At 36.1% G+C, this 23,233-nt stretch overlaps 1 long non-coding RNA gene across 2 annotated transcripts in view; it reads right to left on the bottom strand.

The window, feature by feature from the left end:
• Positions 1 to 14,135: 14,135 nt before the first annotated feature.
• LOC144377585 (uncharacterized) overlaps positions 14,136 to 23,233 on the bottom strand; it is a 39,542-nt gene continuing 30,444 nt past the window's right edge. For both annotated transcript variants that reach the window (XR_013438576.1, XR_013438575.1), the window contains one exon: positions 14,136 to 14,745. This is a non-coding gene — a long non-coding RNA (uncharacterized LOC144377585). The remainder of the gene's footprint in view (positions 14,746 to 23,233) is intronic.

Genomic DNA, 23,233 nt, shown 5'->3' on the forward strand with positions numbered 1-23,233 from the left:
GGACTAGGGACACAGAGAGCTGACACCATGCTGGCCTTGTGTTTTCTGTCTGTGTAGGAAATAAAAACTGTCTGAATCCATTCAGGCTCATTGGACTCCTTGCCAGCCAAACCCAACAGCTGCGGCAGCAATCCTTGTGGCCTTGTTAATCATCTGCTGCTGTGCACAGGCTGTTTTACCACTTAACGGGGACATTTCAATTGCCTTGAAGAATATGATGTTTTTAATAAATTGATAGCACATAATTGGATTTCACAATGAATTGCGAACCACTACAGCTTGTTACCATTTGTAGGCACTACAGGACTGAGTCTTCCCATTTCTGTCCCTCCTTCATTTAGTTCTCCCATCCTCTGTGTTTCTCTAGAACTTCATATTTTCTCAATTTTAAAATTATCTCTAAAGCAGTTGTTGTTTTTTCACCACTTATGTATACCCAATGGAATTATTCACACCACAGAATATTATTTGGTTAGGTTCCTCAGATTCAGAACAGTATGATTATTCAATAAATGGATGAAATAGAGTAGCACCAAATATTCACAAGAGTTCCATCTGCTCTCTTAGGCTTTCAATTACTTAATCATAACAATAATGCCAAGGTTTTATGCTAGTTTTATAAATAAGAAAATTTAGATGCAGCAGAGTTATATAGCCCAAGGTATGAATGCATATCATTACTAATAAGGAAATAAAATAAATAAATAAAAAACTCAAGGGAAATTTGCTATTTGGATTTTGCAATTATGTATTCACACACCTCTCTAATTAAAACCTTTTATCTCTGTTTTCTTCTTTGCAATGCTTTATAAGTCACTTTTACTCTAATTCGTTCTTATTTCAACCCAGTATCAAATTGTGCTGCATATTTTGTTTAAAGCTCTATATTTTTTTGTAAGTGCCATCTTTAAAAAAAATCACAGGTGATATAAATCCCATCTTGGTCATTCACTTAAAAAATCAGATAATGCAAATCCCACTATACACAATATTCAGCAAATTAAACACAAACACGTCCAGCATCGAAAAGTGTTAAGAATGAGAGAGGCACTGTCTTTTTCCAGATGGCTTCCCCAAAACTTTCTTCATTCTTTTGTCCTCAGAGAATGCTTTCTGGTATCATATAAATTCGAACTCAAATATCAGTGAGCAAGAGTTATTTTTATTCAATTAATACAATTTTTGTTATTAATTAAAGCACTGGAAGGACACATTTTTGTGTGCTTATCTGTCTGGTGAAGGTGATAGTTTGATTATGGAAATAAAGACAACATTTCTTCTTAAGAGAGTTGAATATATTTTAATTGTGAGCAACACAAACACATTTTAATGTTTTGCCACAGCAAATGTCAGTGATGTGCCTCTGACATGTTTTCTTCAAAATACTCTTGGTGCAGATTAGTTATTCAAGCAGAGATAAAGTGCAGAAAAGCACAGCTCATTGCCAGGTCAGAAACAGAGGCTATGCAATTTTGTTTTGTTTTGTTTGTTTTCATTCCATATATTCCATGCTGTTAAGGGAAATGAAGAGGAAAATGTCCCAGATTTTCATACTTCTTCCTTCAACTTTGTGGAAGGCACTGATCAATAACATAAACAAGTGGTATCTTCTTTTAAATGCTATTACCCACATTATTTACATGTCCAAAGTAGACAGGAGAAATGTGCGTACTTCTAAAACCCCATGCAATTTCTATATGGAACGAAAAATTGGCAAGCAAATGGTGGGGAAAAATGTCATCCCAGATACAGCTGGCTAATAGAGTATACCGAACTTGAAATCTACTTCTCCTTTCTCACCACAATACACATTTACAAATTCTAAAACTCCTTCATAATCAAAATAAATAACCACATACCTCATAGTATCCTCTCCAAGGAAGCTATTTGAATACATGCCAGTCTCTTAATTTTCATAATACATTTTATATTACATGTTGCACGTGTATGTGTGTGTGTGTGTGTGTTTGTGTGAGTGTGTAAAAGCTCAGACATATTTATAAAACAGACATATTTCAGAGATGTAAAGGTTCCTGTGAAATTTTTTACAGTGAGACTCCACTTTCAGAAGCATCTCAGTCTGTATCACAATTTTGTATTCCCACTAGAAACAGTTGGGATACAGATGGATTGTGCACTAAGAAGATAGAAACACTGAACTCAGGGTAAGCATAGCCTCCAGTGCACATAATTTAACTTGTATTGATTTTGGCTATGTTGGTATAGAAAACATTAGACGGCATGTTGAGTTTCTATAGGAAACCTCAATCCCATAATGAAGAGAGGAAACAATCTCTCTGGGAATCAATGACTTGCATAATAATTCTTTCTTAGTAGGTTAATGCCATCTAAATATATATAGTTTAAAGCTTTTAATATAATTCTAAGGTTACCTGAAAAACTTACAACATGAGCAGATGATTACTGCTATGTATTTAGCTCATTGAGATCATTTCACTCTAACTAGTGGTTGCCATTTTGGCTTGGCATAATACCATGCAACGAAATGTGTAAAACTTTAGGCTGGTAAGAACACACGTGGCCAAGACCTTCATCTCTTCAAGTGTGTTAATTCACCTGGTTCTGTAGCCAGGCCAGTGATCACTGCACTTAAGTCTGAGCAATCATGTCATAAACGTCAGTAGTCCAAGGGAAAGGGCTAAAAATTACATAGAACAATTTTTGTAAAGCTGTTCCTCAGAAGAAAACTCAAAACTCTATGTGTACTGTTTTTATGTAATTTTGAGCCAAAAAAACCCTAAAAAAATCTATGTATACCAGCTGGTTAAATGGTTAACTGAACCTTATTATTTTATACGTATTTAGTTTCTTTCTGATGTAGTCCAATTTTTAATGAATTTAATTTTTTCTGTTTTTTTTTCCCCATGCAACCATATATGCACTAGTATCATCGTTTTTACAACAAGCCTGTGGATTGGTTCTGCTCAAGCAAGAAGTACTGATGTGTAAAGGTGCACACCTGTAATCCCAGCAGCTTGAGAGATTAAGAAAGGAGGATCACAAGTTCAAAGCCAGCCTCAGCAAAAGCAAGGTACTAAGCAACTCAGTGAGACCCTGTCTCTAAATAAAAATACAAAATAGGGCTGGGGATATAGCTCAGTGGTCAAGTGCCCCTGAGTTCAATCCGTGGTACCCTTCCCCCTCCAAAAAAAGGAATCTCAATTTATATTGGGATCATTTTATCACCTTGCATCCATTCTTGGAGCTATGTGCCTAGGTTCCTAAAAGGATGTCTACCCAGTGCTTTAGGAATGATAGGAATAAATATTATAGTAGATGCTGTCTACTTTTGTTGTCTCCTTTAAGTCTTACTACAACTCTGTTGGATTGATAATAACGTTGGTTTTATAAGGGAAGAAATTAGTAACTTGCCCAGAGTCAGGAGTCAATGTGAAATTTGAGTTCATGCTTTTCTGGTTGGAAAGATTTTTTTACAAACACCAGAATTGTTAAGATGTCTGTTGTTCAATCAGAGCTAAATTTGGGAAATGCTAGAAAGACAGAATAAAAATGAAAAGTTTATTCCTTCACAACTTCTTAGTGCTTGTATGACAAGAATGTACACCATAAATCTTAGAGGTAGTATTTGGTACATTCGAAATCATGTCATAATCAGTGGGTGTTCATAAACACGCAGCATCCCTGAAGGATTAGTATTTCCCAGAACATAGTTTGGAGAATACCATCTCTTCTTATAACATCAGTCAGAAGAACCTCCTTGAGAGACCAGACTTATGAAGTTATAAACAAGAAATTATGCCAATCAACATAGACATATGGCAGCTCTTGATTCAGCAAAAACTAAATTATTACTGTTGTACCCACCACTCCATCTCCTTGCTTAGATTCCCCTGCTGCTTTCACTGTGTAAACTTGTCCCATTTATTCCTAGGTTCTGAGTTCCAGCATATTCTTTTTTGACTGTAACAAATCTTTATAATTGATCTTTGATCTGTGCATTTCTTAGGTATGTGAAAGGATCCACCTTTCTTGTTAAAATTTTAGTCATAGTTTAACATGATTTATTGATATCCAAGTCCTGCTGTTTCATCCTCCCTTTTGTTTGGATCCATTGATGTTTTCCTGAATATTTACTATGATGCCTATCAATATTTATGTCTTTCAGAGTCTTACATTTAATCAGTCATTATTTTTTGACCTAAGATATTTGGGGGTTCTCATTCCAATTGTTAGCCCTCACATATCTTCTAACATTGCCTGTCTGTGTTCCAAGTCATGTTCAGCTGTCTGTCCATCCACCCCCCCATTGATCCTCAACTCTTTGTTTCAGATGTAGCTTCATTGTATGGTCCTGGCTATTTTCCCAGTATCTCCAATCAATCATGTCACATAGTTCTTATGCAAACATTATGCATATGCTTTTTAAAAACATCTTTCACTAATCAAGATATTTTCATTAGAATGTAGTATTTTATCAGTAAATAGAATATTTAAATTGATTAGTATTTTTAAGAAATGTAATATTGTAAAAGTTGTAACTACCATTTTTTAAAAAGAGTACTATGTCTGAGAAAAGTCAGTTATTCATCAATGCAATCGTTAGGGTGTACCTTGGGGATGCTGTCTATGGGAGTTGCTGGACTAACAGGTCTGGTCTTAAACAAAAATTAAGGAGCTTATTCTGATTGTCTTTCTCCTGCAGCCCAGGTCCTGTACATGAGACTAAGCACCAGTGTGACATGCTATCACATTTTCCAAACTGACATTGACATGAGCCCATTCAAATAAGTTAATGTTCCTCTTTTAAATAACTCACTTGACAGGAACAACCAACCCATTTACTTGCCAATTTGAAGGGAGACGGAAGTAGGTCATGAGGAAAAGAGACATTTAAGAGAGGCATCTTACATTATGTCAGGTCATAAGATCAATAGCTCTATTTTTAATCTAAAGACCATGGAACAAACCTGATATATAAATTGGAACTTATACTGATTAAAACAATACATATTTCAAAGCTTAACGTTCCTACTGAGCCTGCAGAAGTCCAGAGAGGTATCAGCACAGGAAGTCCTGTTTGTTCCATGGTGACTGTCTTGGTGACACTTGGAAAATCCTCCACAGTCAAGAATAAAAGTCTTCTTCATGGGTTTCTCTACCATAAGCAAACTCATATTTTCAGTTGGAAGCTTATGCTGCAAGTGACACTCAACTACTGGTTACGCATTGCAATTCAAACCTCCCTTACTGCTATTCCAACACACTGGAATGTCACAGCCCCCTGGTGAAGGATCCTGTCACTCCAGGTTCAGAAATTATCTGTTTTTACACACACAAGAAGGAGAATTGTTCCTCAAAAATGGCTCAGGTTAAGCAAATTCCCATAGGTATATATAAAATAAAATGAATATCCTCATGACCATAACCTAAGGGAAAAAAAAAACCTAAACACCTCTGTTCTCATTCACAATAAAAATTATGACATCCAATGCAGATGGATGCTCCCATCCTCTGACTAATGTTGTACCCAAGTGCTCATTGCATGGAAAGCCAAATCACAGTTAGAATTAAGTATTTAAACATTTAACATGGGAAATACAGTTTCCAGAAAGTCAGAAATGAAACAATCCATTTTTCCTTGTCAATAATCCAATCAAATGTCAAAGTAGCAAAACAAGAAATTAAGTCATTTGCTTGCAGTGTTCAGTGGCTTTAGGTTTGGATAGTCTGATGATATTTTCTCCATAGGAGTAGAAACACTACAAGGATGAAAATGTCCCCTGTCCCTTCTGCAGTGTTTAAATGGGCAATGCTAGTTGTTTTTTTCTTCTGTGCCTCTGTTTTCTATTCTCTCATGTCTAATCAACTATTATCCCAATTTCTGTGCTTTGGAACAAATATGGAATAGTTCAAGCAGGCAGCAGGCAATTTGACTCTTTATGAACGATTTTCTGCTATGAGCAATTGAATGTTGATATAATGAAACTGTCAGACAACAACCTTATTTTCCTTTTTTCCATGGACTTCGCAGTACCACACTCTCAGCCTCTAGAGCCATCAGTTATAACATTTCAGTAATTGTCACTGATAATGATGATGATGTTGGTGATAATAACCATGACTCATGCAGTGATTACTGTGTCTGAGGCACTGATCTTAGTACATAGGTATAGATGGCATTGGCAATGATGGCATTTTTGATTGATAAACGACTTAGTTCACAAACTGGTCTAATGTCACTTCACTATAAGTAGTATAGCTGTTCTCTGAAAGAAGACCATCAGACTCTGGAATCTACATATTATTTTGTTGAAACTATAATTTATGTGCCTTACATGAAAGGATTCACTGAGACTTCTACTACTATAAGACTCTAATTATAAGATTTGGTTTATCATATGAAAGGTACCTATTCTATCATTTTCCTATGTATATGTTTGTGGTTATACACAATGGATGTAAATGTTGGGAAGTATAGGCTGTTGTATATAATTAGCTCAATGGAAAGATTAACTGATGTACAGAGCTTTAAACTTAGAAAGCACATAGCCACCTAAGAACTCACCCTGGTTTGTGACAGGTCTCACAGCTCCATTCATTGAGGTCCCAAAGGATGTTCATTGTCATAAAATATGGTCATGGCACATTTAAATTTTAAAGGGTTTGTGATTAGAAGTTAACAAAAATACACTGCTCAGCACTCTGAACTCAACTCAGAACCACTTGACAACTCTGAAAGAGTTGAGGGTTACATTCTAAGAAGCCAGAACTTGTTTGACATCTCCAAAGAAAGGATTCTTTCATCTATCCTCAGGTCAAATTATCCCAGCCTGGCAGGTTCTTCTTCAATTCTGAACAAATTTGCCTCCATCCACCAGGAGAACTAAATCTTTTGGCAAACTTGAGATAAATTCATGGTTCATGATTCAGATGTAACTACCCCATATGAGACACTGCCTCCCACAAAATAATCCATTTCCCACCATTTCCAAACATCATATCTTCCCACAAGCCTATAACTTTGCACCCCATCTACTCCACTCTCGCCTTGACCTTGTTCTAACGTCACATCCTTCCTCTGACTTTTACATGGCTCTACCCTGTGCTTTGTAGCCTGTATTCCAGAGGAATAATCCTCTACACATTGAGAAGTCTTTACTGAGCATTTATTATGGTTCATTAGCTTAAAAGAACCATAGTCATCTTGGAGGAACCTGACTTCTTTGTTTGGTTTTTGTTTTTTTGTTTTCTTTTCTGCTGGGGTTTGAACTCAGAGTCTCATATTCCAGAGTCCACAAGCTTCACCCTACAACATTTCAACAAAATGGTGTGTTTCAGCACTTCCTGAAATAGCCATTAACATCTTCACTGTGTCACTCTCTTGTGAACTGATAGTGTCCCATGAAATCTCTTCATTTACTACCAGTGGGCCCCAGGTGAAAGAAGCATTAGCCACTTCCTGCCTGCACACTGCTGTGTCCAGGCATTCAGTGGCCAGCTGATCCCTGGGAATCACAGTATTTGCTTAGCTTTCCTTGCTGTCCCTGTTCCCCATTACCTGAATGTGAGGCACATGGGTCCCTCTGTGCTTCTGGGTATCTTTCACTGTCAGGTGGAAAGTGATTCATAGGTCACTCCCTCTCTCTCATGTCCTTGCTGTCTTCATTTCCAACAACGGCCACTTCAATGACTCCCCATAGCCCTCGCCTGTCAATTGTAAGGACTGCGACTGTCCACCACTGGAACAGTAAATTCCTTATTCTGTTGTCACAACTTTTCTTCCTTTCAGGTCACTGCTGTTCTCCCTTTTGTGTTCTACCACGTATCTTTCATCTCAATGAAACGTCAAATTTTAACCTTCTGACTTTCTCCCTAATTACGAAGCCATTTCTGGTTTAATTCTCTTCTTTAGCCTGCATTCCACAATGTATTTCTTCAAGTGCACATTTGCCTGTGTCTTCAACTTCCTTTCCTCATGTAAATCCTTTAAATATCCTCCCAAAAGCCTAATTCACATACGTGGACATGTCTGTCTCCTTATAGCCTAATCCACGATCCCAGGCACTAGTAGAAAACCTACTACCACTGGGGCAATTTATTAAGAGCATGTATTTGTGGTCTACAACTGAAATCAACCCTCTGTGCTGCCAGGACCCCCTCTACACCCTCAATTAGCTTCCTCTCCTGTTCAGGTTATCAGCAATGTTAAAACTTCTCCATAAGCAGATTATGCTAAGTGAAGTTAGCCAATCCCAAAAAATCAAATGTCGAATGTCTTCTTTGATATAAGGGGGGTGACTCAAAATGGGGAAGAGAGGAAGAGCATGGGAAGAGGATTACCTCTACATAAGGAAGAGGGGTGGGAGGAAAAGGGAGGGAGAAAGGGAATTGCATGGATAGCGGAAGGAGACCCTCATTGTTACACAAAATACATGTATGGAGATGTGAGGGGGAAAAAAAGAATAGCATTACCCTAGATTGGGTAGAGAGAAGTGATGGGAGGGGAGGGGAGGTGTTGGGGAGATAGGAAGGACAGTAGAATGAAACAGACTTTATTATTACTGTGTGTATATATGTGACTGCATGACCAATGTGATTCTGCAACCTGTATACTCAGAAAAATGTGAGAAATTATACCCCATCTGATTCAAATGTATGATAGGTCAAGATCATTTTGCTGTCATGTGTATCTAAGTAAAACAAAAACAAACAAACAAAAAACTTCTCCAAAGTCCTCAAACTCAAACCATCAACTGTCACTATCCTACTCTCCGACATCTCCACTAGGATTTACACACAAATGCACATATCCTCTGACCTCATCTGACTTCTCTGGGATATTCCACTTTCCCTTTACATTCTCCTTCAGTCACCTTGAGTTTCTTTGGGTTTCTTAAGCATTTTATGCTTGGGGACCTATGATCATGTTTCTTTCTTTGATCTAAAATACTTTTTTCACTACCTTGTTTTGGGTAACTTCTGCTCATCATATAGAATTCAATATACATATTACTTTCCCCAAGAAATTTATTTGCTACCTCTTTCTGGTTTTGGTTGTACAAGCTATATATTTCTACCCCATGAATGCTCACCATCATAATTCTTAGTGCAAAAAATAAGTGGCTATCGTTATACATTGAATGAATGAGCAAATTAATGAATAAATCATTTATACTGTCTTCCTGGTTTACTCTTGGAATTCTGATGGCATTATCTTAAAGATATCATCTATCTTGGATTCTTAAACCTTTTATTTGAAATAAAAATGTTGTATAAATTATTATCTACTGAACCATGCTGGTATTTTTATCTGTAGAAATTAAATAAGAGAAAAGTGCTATTAAAAAATTGGACATTTGTTAATGATTTTACAATACTTGCCAAATAGGGCTTTTAAATCTCAGTCCAGAACTTGGTGGATGAGCTTGTCACTGCAATGCCATAGCAAAGGCACTGCACTGTGAAGAATGAGAGTCTCTGTCTGCCTTTGATAAAGCTAAGGCACTTGCCAGAATCTTTTGTTCTGTGGCAGTCTCTTTAGGCTACTACAATAGCGTTGTAAATGTGCCCAACTTTATTTATGATGTTACTTAATATGAAGGTTTTCCAGATGAAATTTATTTATACCCAGTAAATCTAAATACTCAGAACTGGCCAATTAGGAGTTTCAACTGAAAAATACTCAGTACTGGGTTGGGCATGGTGAAGGGTCCAGGAGGCATTAACTAAGATAAGACATGAGCAACATGCTCAAGATCTCAATTTGTAACTTAAAATGATGAGAAAACAACCAGGATCTAACCTGCCGTATTTTGACCACATGCATGTGCTGTATTAGTTCAGAGAATGAAAGAGAGAGAAATTATTATTAGTCAGAGTACCTAGTGAAATCATATTGTTGATTAGTTTGTGACAACTTGGATTGATGTCCCTGTCCGTCATTTGCTTATGGGAAGAAAACTAACAAGATGCAAGAGCTAAAAAACAGGCTTTGGAGTCAGGCAGCTCCGGATGTGATAGGATTCCTAAAACTTCCTAGTTGTTTGATGTAGGGCACTTCACTTCATCTCTCTAAACTTCAGCTCTCTCATCTGAAAGGATGATTAAATTTGATGTGTGCATGAAACATGTAGCCCAGAATTTGCAGGAATTAAAGAAGACCACATTAGATTTGCAGATAAATCCATTAAAATTTATTTAGCATGGTAGATTAGGTTTCTTTTTCTCTGAAAGAGTGCAAACAATTATCATGTAGTATGACCTTTATGCTGTTTAGAAAGCATAAAGTGGGAAAATGGAACACTGTGATCTACAAGCAGTGTGCTCCAAGAGGGGAGAAGGTCACACAAACAGCCCCAGACATTAAGCCAGATGTGATGGCTGCTACTTTAGACAGGGACAGACTGGCTGCCATTTGGCTCATTCTGACACCTCTCCCGGAATATGATAAGACTAATGTTCATACCAGCTCCTCTCTTTACATCCTCTCTTTAGGTAATTAAAACAAAGGAACAGAAACTTTCAACTTGTCACTGAGTCTTCCATAAGATTCAGCCACTTTTTTTTTTCATGAAGCCCTTCCAATTGGCTTTGGAGAAGGGCCTGTGAATTGTCTCTACTTTAGCCCACACCCAACGTTTCTAGAAGTTTCAGCTGCTTGGTTTTAGAAGTCAGACATCAAATAACAAATTATTCTATTTTACATCCCAAGAATGCAATGCTGCTGACCTGTACCTTCCATTCTGTAGCTCTGCTCAACTTCTTCTTCACCTTGACCATTCCCCTTTGACAGCTCACTGGACAACTCTCTGTCTACTCAGTCCTATGTCACCCTGGTGAATATCTGCTCCCTTAGCCCCAGTATCAGCCCTACCTGAGATATTGAGGTTCTAATATGGCAGAAGTTTATAGGAGAGTATTTTGACCAGGGATAGGATGAAGAAACAGCAGTAGTACTGGAGAGGGGGGAAAGACAGCCCATGAAGGGATATAGGATCCCTTGATATGGGAAATAAAAATAAAGACAGGGCACTCTGGTGTCTTTTTGGCTTATAATAGACAAAGAGGCAGGAAAATAGGGTGCATAAAATGGTCATCCAGCAAGCTATATTTTCCTCCCATAAAAAAAATTAATGAGTTTAGAGATTTGAATTTTGGGACCAGGTTGTGACATGTAATTACGTTGCGGACCTTGTGTTGGATTTCCTATCTCTAGCCCTGAGACCTCACTCATAATGTAAGTTAAAGTGAGTTGAATTATAAGTTTTGATGAAATGAATTGTGCCACACCATCAAACTTATACTTTGAAATCCTAATTCCTAGTACTTCAAAATATGACCTTACTCACAAAGAGGGGTATTTCAGATATAATTAGATAAGTGAGGTCATACATCATCTGAATAGGGTGATCCCCTAATCTAATGTGAGTGGAGGTCCTTATAAAAAGGGAAATTTGGACAGAGACACATGCAGGAAGATCATGTGATGATTAAGCCAGAGATCAGAGTGAGACATCCACATACCAAGTATGCCATGGGTTGTCAGCACGCCACCAAGAGAAAGGCTTGGACCAGGCTCACAGAGCTCAGAAGGACCCAACATGGTCCACACTTGACCTTGAGCTTCCAGCCTGCAGTACTATGAGGCAATACATTTTCTTTGATTAAGACGACCAATTTATGATACTTTCTTTATGCTACCCTAGAAACCAATAGGTTTTAAGTTCTGTACTAGGCCTTATTTGACCTTTATTTTTATAGGGGAAGGAAAGTATGAAAACCTTCAAGGAAAAAAATGTAATAAGATGCATTAATTTTGCTGCTGTGTGCTAATTTGACTAGATGAGGAATGTGGGGGCTGGAGATGGGTGTCCAGCAAGTCACGATGCAAGTCACAGTGCCTAGAAGGTGATCAGTAAATAATTACATTCTACATTTGCCAGTACTTAGTATCTGCCATATTCCATGCATAATTTCTTGCAACTGCCTAATGAAAGAGCTAATTTCATGTCTCATTTACAAGAAAGTAAACTAATACTCAAAAAGTGTCAGTGATCGTGCCAGAAACTAAATCTATATCTGTCTGTTTCCAGGGTTTAAGACCTTTAACATTGTCTAGTACAGCTTTATAGTAAATATTCTTTTAACTGAATGAATGTGTGCATGCTTGAGTTTAAATCCACTTGCATAAGTATGACTAAGCCAAGAAGGGTTGCTGCAATAGCATAAATTCATCCCTTTAGGATACTGCAAGGGAAGGGAAATGAATCAGAAAAAAATTTAGAATATTCTTAAGCTCTTAAATAATTAGGAATGATTTATGAATTATTCTATTAAAAGAAAGCCAAATCAAAAAGGTGGCTGTATTAATCGGCATAGATTTGAAATTTGAATATTTGACCAGACAAGTTCAATTAAAAAAAAATCAAACTATTTAAACTTCAATTTGACTACTTCTATGGAGACTTAAACTGATATATTTAAAAAAAAACATTATTTGACTCTCAGGAGTTCTTATTTCAATCATCCTCATTTGTATTTATAATACAAATGCAGTTGACTTTCAGAATACTTAGATATTTTAAAAATATCTTTACATGGATCATTTCCCCTTCTTATCTTATCTGATACCTTATTGCCTTATATACTGAATAAAATGAAATGGTGTTTTCAACTTATGATGCCTGACTTAGTTACTTTCAGGGCATATTTGAATATTGAAGATCTATGGGAGCAAATGACAATTCTCTGGATTGTAAATGCAGAGGTGAAATGTTACAAAAACAAAACAAAAAATGGCTAGTGAAGAAGTCATAAACTATAGGTAACTATGAGTCAAGACGCAGAAAGAGTAGTATTGTGAGATAACACAGCATTTCATATCCATGACATGTTTAGGCTAGTCTGAGAGCACACTTAGCCAGTTGCACAATAGCTTTTGAGAACAATAGCATTCTTCCCAATGAAGGATCTGTTCAGTGTTCACAGCTGGCACAGACACAAAATGCTGATCATATGTGAAGGATCTCGTGTTACTTTTTCAACATTCCCACTACCGGTTTTCCCTGTGTGTGTGTGTGTGTGTGTGTGTATGTGTGTGTGTGTGTGTGTGTGTGTGTGTGTGTGTGTGTGTTTGTGTGTGTATGTGTGCGCACGCATGTGGACTTGGGTCATCTATAATGGTAGCACCATATATGTTCATGTTATGAAATAGTATACAGTCTTCAGAGGAGAAAATTCACAGAGAAAAGACATTATCAGGAAATACCAGCTGTTGTAATACAACAACCCTGAATTCATGATATCCATTCCAGAGTCTACTAATAATGCAGACACAGAGTAGAAAATCAACCACATCAGTGGAATGAAAACTAAAGGAATTGCATCTCCCATCATGGAAACTCAAAGCATCATTTTTTTTTCAAATTTTTGCTTTTAATTACACATGTGCCATGCTTCTGAATACTAGGAACAGCTAGCTACCTATGCCCCCAAATACTGAAATTTGTACTAGAATTCCATGAGGAAAATAGATTTATTCCTTCTGTTTATATGTGGAAAAGCTCATGCTACTTTGGCTGTGGGCTAATAGAAAATCATAAACAGCTCTAAATCCCCCTAGGAAGCTATTGCAGCATAGGGCGGTGTGACAGCTGTTCCCAAGGCCATTCAGAAGCTCCCACCCCCATACCTTGCAATATCTTGACTAGGTATTTCACCCAAACAAAGTTTCTAGGTGTGACATTTGATTTTCATTTTAATCCTTTTGGTTAATGAGTTAGCAGCACCATTTACATCAAAGGAGAGAGCACTTCTCTTCAGTATTTTACAAGACCCCTTCTTGGTTACTGAAAAAGACTCACAGGCAGTCTGATGATGGTGATTCCTTGTATTAGAATATACTGGCCCATGGATGGATAGTTGGAGAGATACATGCTACTCCCAATCATTCCATTCACAGTCAGTTCTACATGCCATAAATACTGATCTTTGAAAAATAGAAGTTAATGAAAACAGCGGATGTTTTAACATGTCAACAGCTTAACCATAACAACTTTTATATCATTTATTCAAGACCATTTCAAAACATTCAAAGAACATTCAATCATTTAGTCTTGGAATATTCCTATTCTCATGCAGAATAAGCTAAAAGATACAACTGTATCATTCAATACAATATTTGCTGTAAAATTTCAAACTACCTTTTGAATTTGCTTTGAAAATATTTGACTATATTTTTGCATTTAGCTTATGGTTAATTATACTTTGTCAGAAAATGTTCATGTTCTTAGATTTTGGCAAAAAAGTTCAGTATAAACATTGTTTTCAAAAGAAATGGATTTAAAAGTAAATAGAATTAATTAATGAATTCAAATAATTACTCTTCATAGATATTTATCAGATATTTGTTTCATTATATTTATAGTGCTTTTTTTCTTGCTTTGCAACAAATAAAGTTTTTTCCCAACCTAAGATATTCTTCTAGACCTTGAGGTGGTTATAAGGCCCTCAGCACCATGCATATATTTTCTACTCTTAACAATGGCTCAAGCAGAGACTTTAGATGCTCAATCAATATTCATTTTCTTGCACAGCTAAAAACATTTTCCAATTTCCCTTGCACTCGTGATTTGAGTGAAAAGAAAATACAGTTTGGGGTCATGCTCTAGAATAAAGGAGCCTGACTCTCCCTTCCTGATGGCTAAAATGCAGATATGGTGGGAAGAGATGCATGGAGTACGATCGGAGATCAGAAGAGGGAATCTGCAGAGAGAAGATAAACAAAATCATAAGGGAGTCTGGAGACAAAACCTGGTAAAGAAGCCCTATTAGCTCTGGACTGTTAATGTTTGAATATCATAGATGGAATAGGAGGGAATGAGTCATACCTTACTTCAGTCAAGGTTATTTTGCCTTTGAAATAAATGAACTGTCACATTAAGTGGTCTTTTGAAATGTATAGAAGTGAATCAAATATGATTCCAGCTCTCAAGATAATAACACATCCACACGTGTGTGTGTATGTGTTTATAATTTTATTTAGATTTTATAATTTATAATGTGTTTATAATTTTATTTACATTTTATTTACATTGTTTATAATTTTATTTACATTGCTTATTCTATTAAATGAATCTGAACATGCATGCAAAGTACAGTCAAATGTATACACAAAATCACTGATAAGCTTCTGCAGTCAAGAGCTTTAAAACCTATCATCAGATAAATTATATGGCCACTCACAAACATATAGTATTTATCATAGAAATATTATTTATTGTTGTCTCAAATTTCATGTAAATCTGATTACTTTGCTCATTGATAAAACTTTTAGTCAACTCTTCCTATTTTTAGATCCTCAATATTTCAGGGTTTTTTTTTTTGTAGATGCAACATATTTTGCCTTATAAGTGGACTTCTTATTGAATAAATGCATTTGCACATAAATTCCCAGAATGCGCTAATGACATTTTTGTTCTGGATCATTTCCAAAATGGTAACAAACAAACAACCTCATTTAAAAGAAAGAGAAAGAGAAAATGTGTGTGTGTGTGTGTGTGCGTGCGTGCGTGCGTGTGTGTGTGTGTGTGTGTGTGTGTGAGAGAGAGAGAGAGAGAGAGAGAGAGAGAGAGAGAGAGAGAAAGAGAGAGATTTTAGAGGCAGACAATTACTGGATGGCTGTTAACTAAAAACATTTGCACATAAATGTGATTACTTGGTAAACAGCATTAGAGTCTGATTGACTGACACTGTAAATTGAAAATGGACTCCCTTGAAGTTCAAAGCTTTAGCAAAAAACACAAGAATCATTAATTACCCTACATAGTATCTGGGAGTTACCTGTTTGTAGAATCTGCTGCCTTTATGTTCTTGAAGCTAAACCAGAGAATCAGAGTCCCCGCAAGAAACTAAAAAATTAAATTTTGTTAATTAAACTAATATGTAAACAGAAAGTCTGAAAGAATGCCAGGAATCTACCATTTGTTGATGAGGTATGATTCCTCTATGGCAGCAGCATATGGCAATTATGTAACTGTGATGTGTTTAATCCAAGTGGATTACAATGCTAGGCTCACATTTGAAATAACTTCTGAAAAACACAGAACCACCATTTTTAAGAGATAACATTCATATGAATGAGAGAGTTTTAAATTTGTGGAATTTGTTTGTTTGTTGTTGTCCTATTCGTATTTGTGTTTATCTTTGGGGTTTGAATTAAAGAATCAGCATCACGGTTAGGGTCTTAATTGAGATCATGTGCCTCAGTCTTCTTACCTATAGAGTGGAGGTGGCAATAGTAACAATTATTGATGTCATGGAACCCGAGTTACTGTATGCAGCTTACTTTGTGCAGCAACAGGCACACTGTCAGTGTACAATAGAAATTGAAGGTACCATCTACCATGACAGAGGGTTCTTGAGGGACCAACTAGCAGAGTGAATAGCTGATGGATGAATAAAGTGCTTTTTACTTAATGAATGGCTTTCGTGCTATTAAAATAAGGGCTAAGCAAATAATAATCCCTTACACAGTTGAATCTAAGCAACTTGTGCAAATTCCAATGACTTAGGCTATGGACATTTCTGATTTTTCTGTCTTTTTAATGGCTTCATGTGGTATAGATTCTAAGACACAAATAGCTAGTTAATAAGGTCCTGAACATTTCAAAATGCCTTTTTTTTTTCTTCTGGTGGTAGATATGTTACCAGAAAGAATTATTCTGAGAAAATCTTAGGAAGCAAATAAAACTTTAACTGTTTTATTCTCCAAGATAAAGGAAAGTATCAGAAAGAGGAAGGGAGACGAGGGAAAAAAAGAAAGAGAAAGAGAGAAAGAAAACATGATTGAACAGATCTAAAGAAAGCACAGAATTGTAGAAATCAGAATAAACTAGAATTTATCAGTTTAGGTTAACACATTTCCCTAGAAAATGCTGCTAACGATAGGCAAAGTCATATGACCTGGAGGAGTGTGTGTGTGTGTGTGCGTGTGTGTGTGTGTGTGTGTGTGTAAGAGCCTGTGAAGTCTTTGGCTCTAGATCAGTGTGTGTACCATGTGATGTCGGGGTTGCCATGGCAAGTAGATAATGTGCCACTGATTTTTTTCTGATATGCTTTACTATCATGATTGATGCACCAGAATTCAAATTAATTCTAAAATAAAATTAAGAGGAAGCTTTATGGAGTTTTGCCTAAATATTCAGCACTTGTGCATGAGTTCCCCTTAGGTTCTGTAAGCAAATTTGCTACATCCAAATATTATCTTTTTTTAAAAATAGTTTATTTTAACATAGTCAATGGATTATTAGTATGCTATTCAAAATATATTAATCACAAATTCATTCTTTCCTATTTTGCTATGTTGAGGTATATATTGCAGTGGGACTTAGCTACCAGGATATTATTGATTTAAAAAGAAAAGAATTCTTTGTTCCTCAATATATAGGCATATAGAATTTCATAGAAATTTACAAAATTCCAGCTATGCTAAATTGCTTAGAAATCTGAAGATAATATTATGGATTTGACTTAAAGCTGTCCAAAGACCAAACTTTCAGTTTTGTAACATTTATTCCCGTTTTAAAAGTTCAGAAATTCACCTTGGCTCTCCATAGTGTTACTATGTAAAGAAAAGTTTAGTGTTTAGACTATTAATTTGGAATCCTGTTAGGGTTGCTCCTGTGATCTGCCTTATTTGACTCAAGTAGCAGCAACTGATGGGTGAGCCATGGCTTATTCCTAAATCTCATCCCTAAAATAATGCATTTGTCTTCACTATCTTATTCTCTTTTCTTTTTCAAAAAAACTATTCTTTGATGTGCAGTCTGTCTGAGCTCTACCCTCACTCTGCAGCTAAGTGACTAATTAGGTGATCTTGACAAACTTCTTGAAGTCTTCAAGACTTAACTTTAAATAGAAAATGATACAATCTGTCTCATGGGAATATAATTTGGACTAAATAGACATAAGATGTAAGGAAATTACAGGATATGGTATATGCTAAACTAAGTCAATGTCAGTCGCTACTGTAGTCTTCATGACTACTTACACATTTCTTTTTTCCATTACACAAATTCTTGAAAAGTACCTGTCCTATAACTTGAAAAACTCCCTCCATGTGCTCTTTGTGCATCTGGATCAATAATCCAACAAGACAATTCAGCAGTCGCTCTGAAGTCTACTCTAACAATGGTTGCTCAAGCTTCACATTTTTGAGGAAGGCAGAATAACAATGAGATTTTTTTTTTCTGAAGAATTGGCCTGGATGAAAACAATTTGACAACAGTTTGATCAAAACTAGTGGAGAGATTAGTAGGTGTTGCAAAACTATGACCCTCTGGCCAAATCCAGCTTGCAACCATTTTTTTTTCAAGTAATCTTTTAAGATTCCTTTGTGGGTGATTTTATACTACAAGAGCAGAGTTGGGTAGTGACAGCAAAAACCTTGGAATGCAAATACTACAATACACTGTTGAAAACATTTGCTGACCCAGGAACTAGAGGCTCCCTGAGTAAGGAAACATAGGTAAAGGGAGGAGGCTCTTAAAAAACGGAGCTACTAGTGACATTCAGAACTGTTTAAATCATCTCCCAAGACTCCACCTTGATTTCTATATCGACAAAGGACTCAGGCTGGCACTGAAGAAAATGATAATCAATCGTGACTGCAACAACAGTGAACATTTTAAATCACAATTATTTTAAGCTTATTTCCTCTTTCCTTCTGAAGGAAGAGGATTGCTTTGTTGCTAAGTCAGCCCAGAAACTTGTTTTCTTGTGCAAAGTTCAAGAACTTCACAAAGATGGAAGGAGGAAGAGTCAACCTATCTTGCATTCATATCAGACTCCCCAAATTGAAAGAAAACTTACTTTGATCTACACAATAAAAAGCTTAACCAGAAAAGGAAGTAGAGAGAGAAGAGCCTGAGTTGCCTATGTGCAGACTGACAGGGGTGTCATTGCCTTGGTTTTGTGAAAGAAAAGCTCCTCTGGCTATTCTGTGTGAAACTTCAGCAAAGATCTGAATCACTTTACAAATATTCCAGGTCACTAGACTCCCATGTGTTTGAATGGATTCTTGGCCAGGGTCTTATCATTATTTGACTTGGTTTAGATTTACATACAGAAAGCAAGACATTACAGAGAATGCACTAAAAGTTGAATGTTATGCAGGGAGTGCTATAGGAATTAATAAAAGATAAACAATAATGCCTTTGAGAATGGCAAAAAGACTCAGAGAAATGCTACTTGAGCTGAGATTGAAGAGAGTCATAAAGACCTGTCCAAGGTGCAGATGATGAATAGCATAAAGGTCACAGGTGTGAGAAAAGATCGACCTTGTAAGGGAACCACACATCCTCTGTGGCTGGAAAGCAGTGACCTCTCCAGCAATAGTGGACTGTAATGACACTCCATTGGGTCCTCAGTGCAATCTGGCAATATGGGCATTATAATTATAATTTTTCTAGTTGAGAAAACTTGAGATACCCTGAGGATCAATAAATTTGCCTAAAATTATACAGTTTACTAGAGTAATATTACTTGTATCTCATTATCAACTTTAAAAATGACCATTTTTGTCGACATTTTCCAAGTATTAAATACTGAATGGGGGCTAGACTGTGGAACCAACCCAGATGCCCTTCAATAGATGAATGGATAAAAAAATGTGGCATCTATACACAATGGAGTACTATGCAGCAAAAAAAATGACAAAATCATAGAATTTGCAGGGAAATGGATGGCACTAGAGCAGATTATGCTTAGTGAAGCTAGCCAATCCCTAAAAAACAAATACCAAATGTCTTCTTTGTTATAATGATAGCAACTATGAACAGAGCAGGGAGGAAGAGCAGGAAGAAAAGACTAACATTAAACAGAGACATGAGATGGGAGGGAAAGGGAGAGAAAAGGAGAAAAGGGAAATTGCATGGAAATGAAGGGAGACCCTCATTGCTATACAAAATTACACATAAGAGGTTGTGAGGGGAATAGGAAAATAAACAAGGAGAGTAATGAATTACAGTAGATGGGGTAGAGAGAGAAGATGGGAGGGGAGATAGTTGGGGATAGGAAAGGTAACAGAATACAACAATTACTAATTGGGCATTATGTAAAATTGTGGATGTGTAACCGACGTGATTCTGCAATCTGCATTTGGGGTAAAATTGGGAGTTCATAACCCACTTCAATCTAATGTATGAAATATGATATGTCAAGAGCTTTGTAATGTTGTGAACAACCAATTTAAAAAAAAAGAAGGGAAAACATATGGAAATGGTAGGAGACCTTCAGTGATACACAAAATAATAAGAGGTTATGAGGGGCAAGGGGGTGGGGGGAAAAAAGGGGAGAGAATTGAACAACAGCAGAGGAGGTAGAGAGGGATGTTGGGAGGGGAGGGGAGGGGGGATAGTAGGGGATAGGAAAGGTAGCAGAATACAACAGTCACTAATATGCCATTATGTAAAAATGTGAGTATGTAACAGAAGTGAGTCTATATTATGTATTTGGGGAGTTCAAAACCCAATTGAGTCGAATGTATGAAAGATGATATGTCTTGAGCTCTGTAATGTTTTGAACAACCAATAAAAAAATAAAAATAAAAAAAAGAAAGAAAATGTTGTGTTGGCAGAAAAAAACTAAAAAATAAATAAATATTAAAAAAATTTTAAAAAAATTTGAAAAAAAAATACTGAATGGGGATTATCTTGTCAACATTAAATATGTAACCAATTTAGATATTCCCTAACATTTATCTATCTATTTTGAGTTGTGTGTAGGGACTCATAGTAGAGAAAGCTTTACTGTTCAAAGTCTTTAGAAAATTCTTAAACTTTTCATTTCTTTTATTCAAAGATTCCAGATTGGGTTTCCCACTTGATTTCTATATCCAACAAAAATCTATACTAAATGGGCTCATTTAAGACAGTAATACCAGGAAACTCCTGGTTTCACTTCACAGTCTTTGTGGCACTTAAGTATACTCTTAAAACAATGAAACTCTTTAACTTTTTATCAAGATTGGGTTTAAGAAAATCACTCACAGTAAAACAAAGAATGAATTATTGTAATAGGTCTATATAATATGTTGTCTTTTTTATTTGCCACAAATTTCAAGCCAAAAGAATAGTTTATAATTTTGAGAATTATAGCACTAGTTGTGTCAAAGAAGTTCTTTTCAAAGGGTGAGTGTTGAATGAGCATTTGTTCAGATTTTCACCACCTTACAAGCTTCCTGTTCATCCCTGAACAAGATCTAATGATACTAACCAATCATTCACTGAATCATTCAACTATATTTTCCTGAGTGTCCATTAACCCAGCTACGGAGGACTGAGTGAATTCCTGGGCCTCCCTGGAAGTGTGGGATTGAGTGGTTGGTGTCTCAGATCACTTAGCATTTACTCTCAATTCTCTATTAAGCCCTCCATGTAACTGATACCATTTTGTTGTTGTTTTATAGATATTCTAATCGATAAGTACTGTTTTGTCACAAAAAAAAACTGTAGCCCAGAAAGTCTAAGTAATTTGTCCATAATTCCAAACAGGAGTTAGGACTAAAATTTTGCTTGGAAGGAAGTCTGTCTCTATACTTCACACTGCTACACCATGAAGATACCAAACAAGCACATTTTTAAAAAGAAAATCAGTGTAACTAATTCCCCAGAGAATATCATAATTATCATTTGATTTTAATTATTAAGAATTTATTTCTTACACAATAACTCCTTATCTTTCTTTGTCTGGATGATTGAAACCCTAATGAATTTAACTATGAGCTTATACTTCCATATTCTCCCCACCCCCGTTTGACACACACACACACACACACACACACACACACACACACACTCACACACTTACACACACAGTATTTCACCTTCTCACAGTCTGGTCATCAAATTGAAAATTAAAAATGTATATAACACATATATCAAATTAGTACATTTTCATTATTTGAAATAAAAATTTGCCTTTGAAATTGTCCTCAATAAGGTGACTGCTGATATCTATTATAAAATAAATCTCCTGCTGGTTCTATAAAATCCAAAAGCAAATAAAAATAAAAGCATTTATTTCTGTTTTGATCATTCTCTAACAACAACTACTTTATATCCTAGGACAAAAAAAAATGTCTTTTAAATGTGCAATGTAGACCTCTTAGAAAACTTCTTTTTCAAGTAGAAAGTCCTCTTTAATTTTACCTTTCCCATAGTTTCCCACTCCAAGTGTGTGTGTCAAGAATTTAATTGTAGCATGAAATTAACCAGTTATAAAATACTGTACTTGGTCCCAACCTTCTAATGCAAAATGCACTAAATAATTTGCTTAATGGCCTCTAACATGAGATCTCAATTTAATAACCGAAGTGCCCTTACTTGTTGGATGAATTCCTGGTGAGAAATGCTCTGTGAGTAATCCATCAAACATTAATAGATCAAACACACACACACACACACACACAAACACACACACACACACACACACACACACCACCCTCATATTCACAAAAACTAAAATATAGGTAAAACATCTGGAATGCCAGCTGAATAGTTTGAGCAAAAAGTGCCTGGTGATGATGGTACCTTGTGTGTGAACACACCTATTTCCTTGTTTTGAGTTTCTTTGTGTTGGAGATCTCTGTTGGATGTGGGCCTCACTGACTCCACAGTGGGAGAATACATTGATCTCTCCATAGACTTGAACTCACCACCTAAAATGTTTCTGTCTTCGTTTTATGAATACTCTCTCACTTCAACAAGCAATTTCTATAGTTGATGTTACCAAATATGTGGCTTCTAGATAAGCAGTGTTGCTATAATAATTAAGGTATGTCAGTGTAGACATACAACTTTTACTATAATAGATATAGACTCATTCATTTTTAATTAACAAAATTGCAAGGCTTTTTATTCATAGTGAGTCTACAGAATCATTTACAATGTATAAATTTTCAGAGACTATATAAGGAGGGGGAAAGTTCTGGATCTGTAGTGAAATGGATAAAATGTCCTTTATCACTTCTATCTCTTTTTAGTTTTCTCTTTGTATCAAATTTATTTCCTCTTAGTGCTTTGGTTTTATGAGGTCTAAGGCAATAAGGGTGGCAGAAGGAAATAGATTAAAATGAGTTGACAAAAAAAAGAAAATTAGAATTTCAGTCTTGTAGTTTTTTGAAGTCTAGATGGGTAAATATTGGTAATTGCACTGCCTGCTGATGCATTTATGCCTTTTTTATTGTAGATAT

Source organism: Ictidomys tridecemlineatus, chromosome 5, assembly GCF_052094955.1.
Source record: "Ictidomys tridecemlineatus isolate mIctTri1 chromosome 5, mIctTri1.hap1, whole genome shotgun sequence".
Lineage (NCBI taxonomy): Eukaryota > Metazoa > Chordata > Mammalia > Rodentia > Sciuridae > Ictidomys > Ictidomys tridecemlineatus.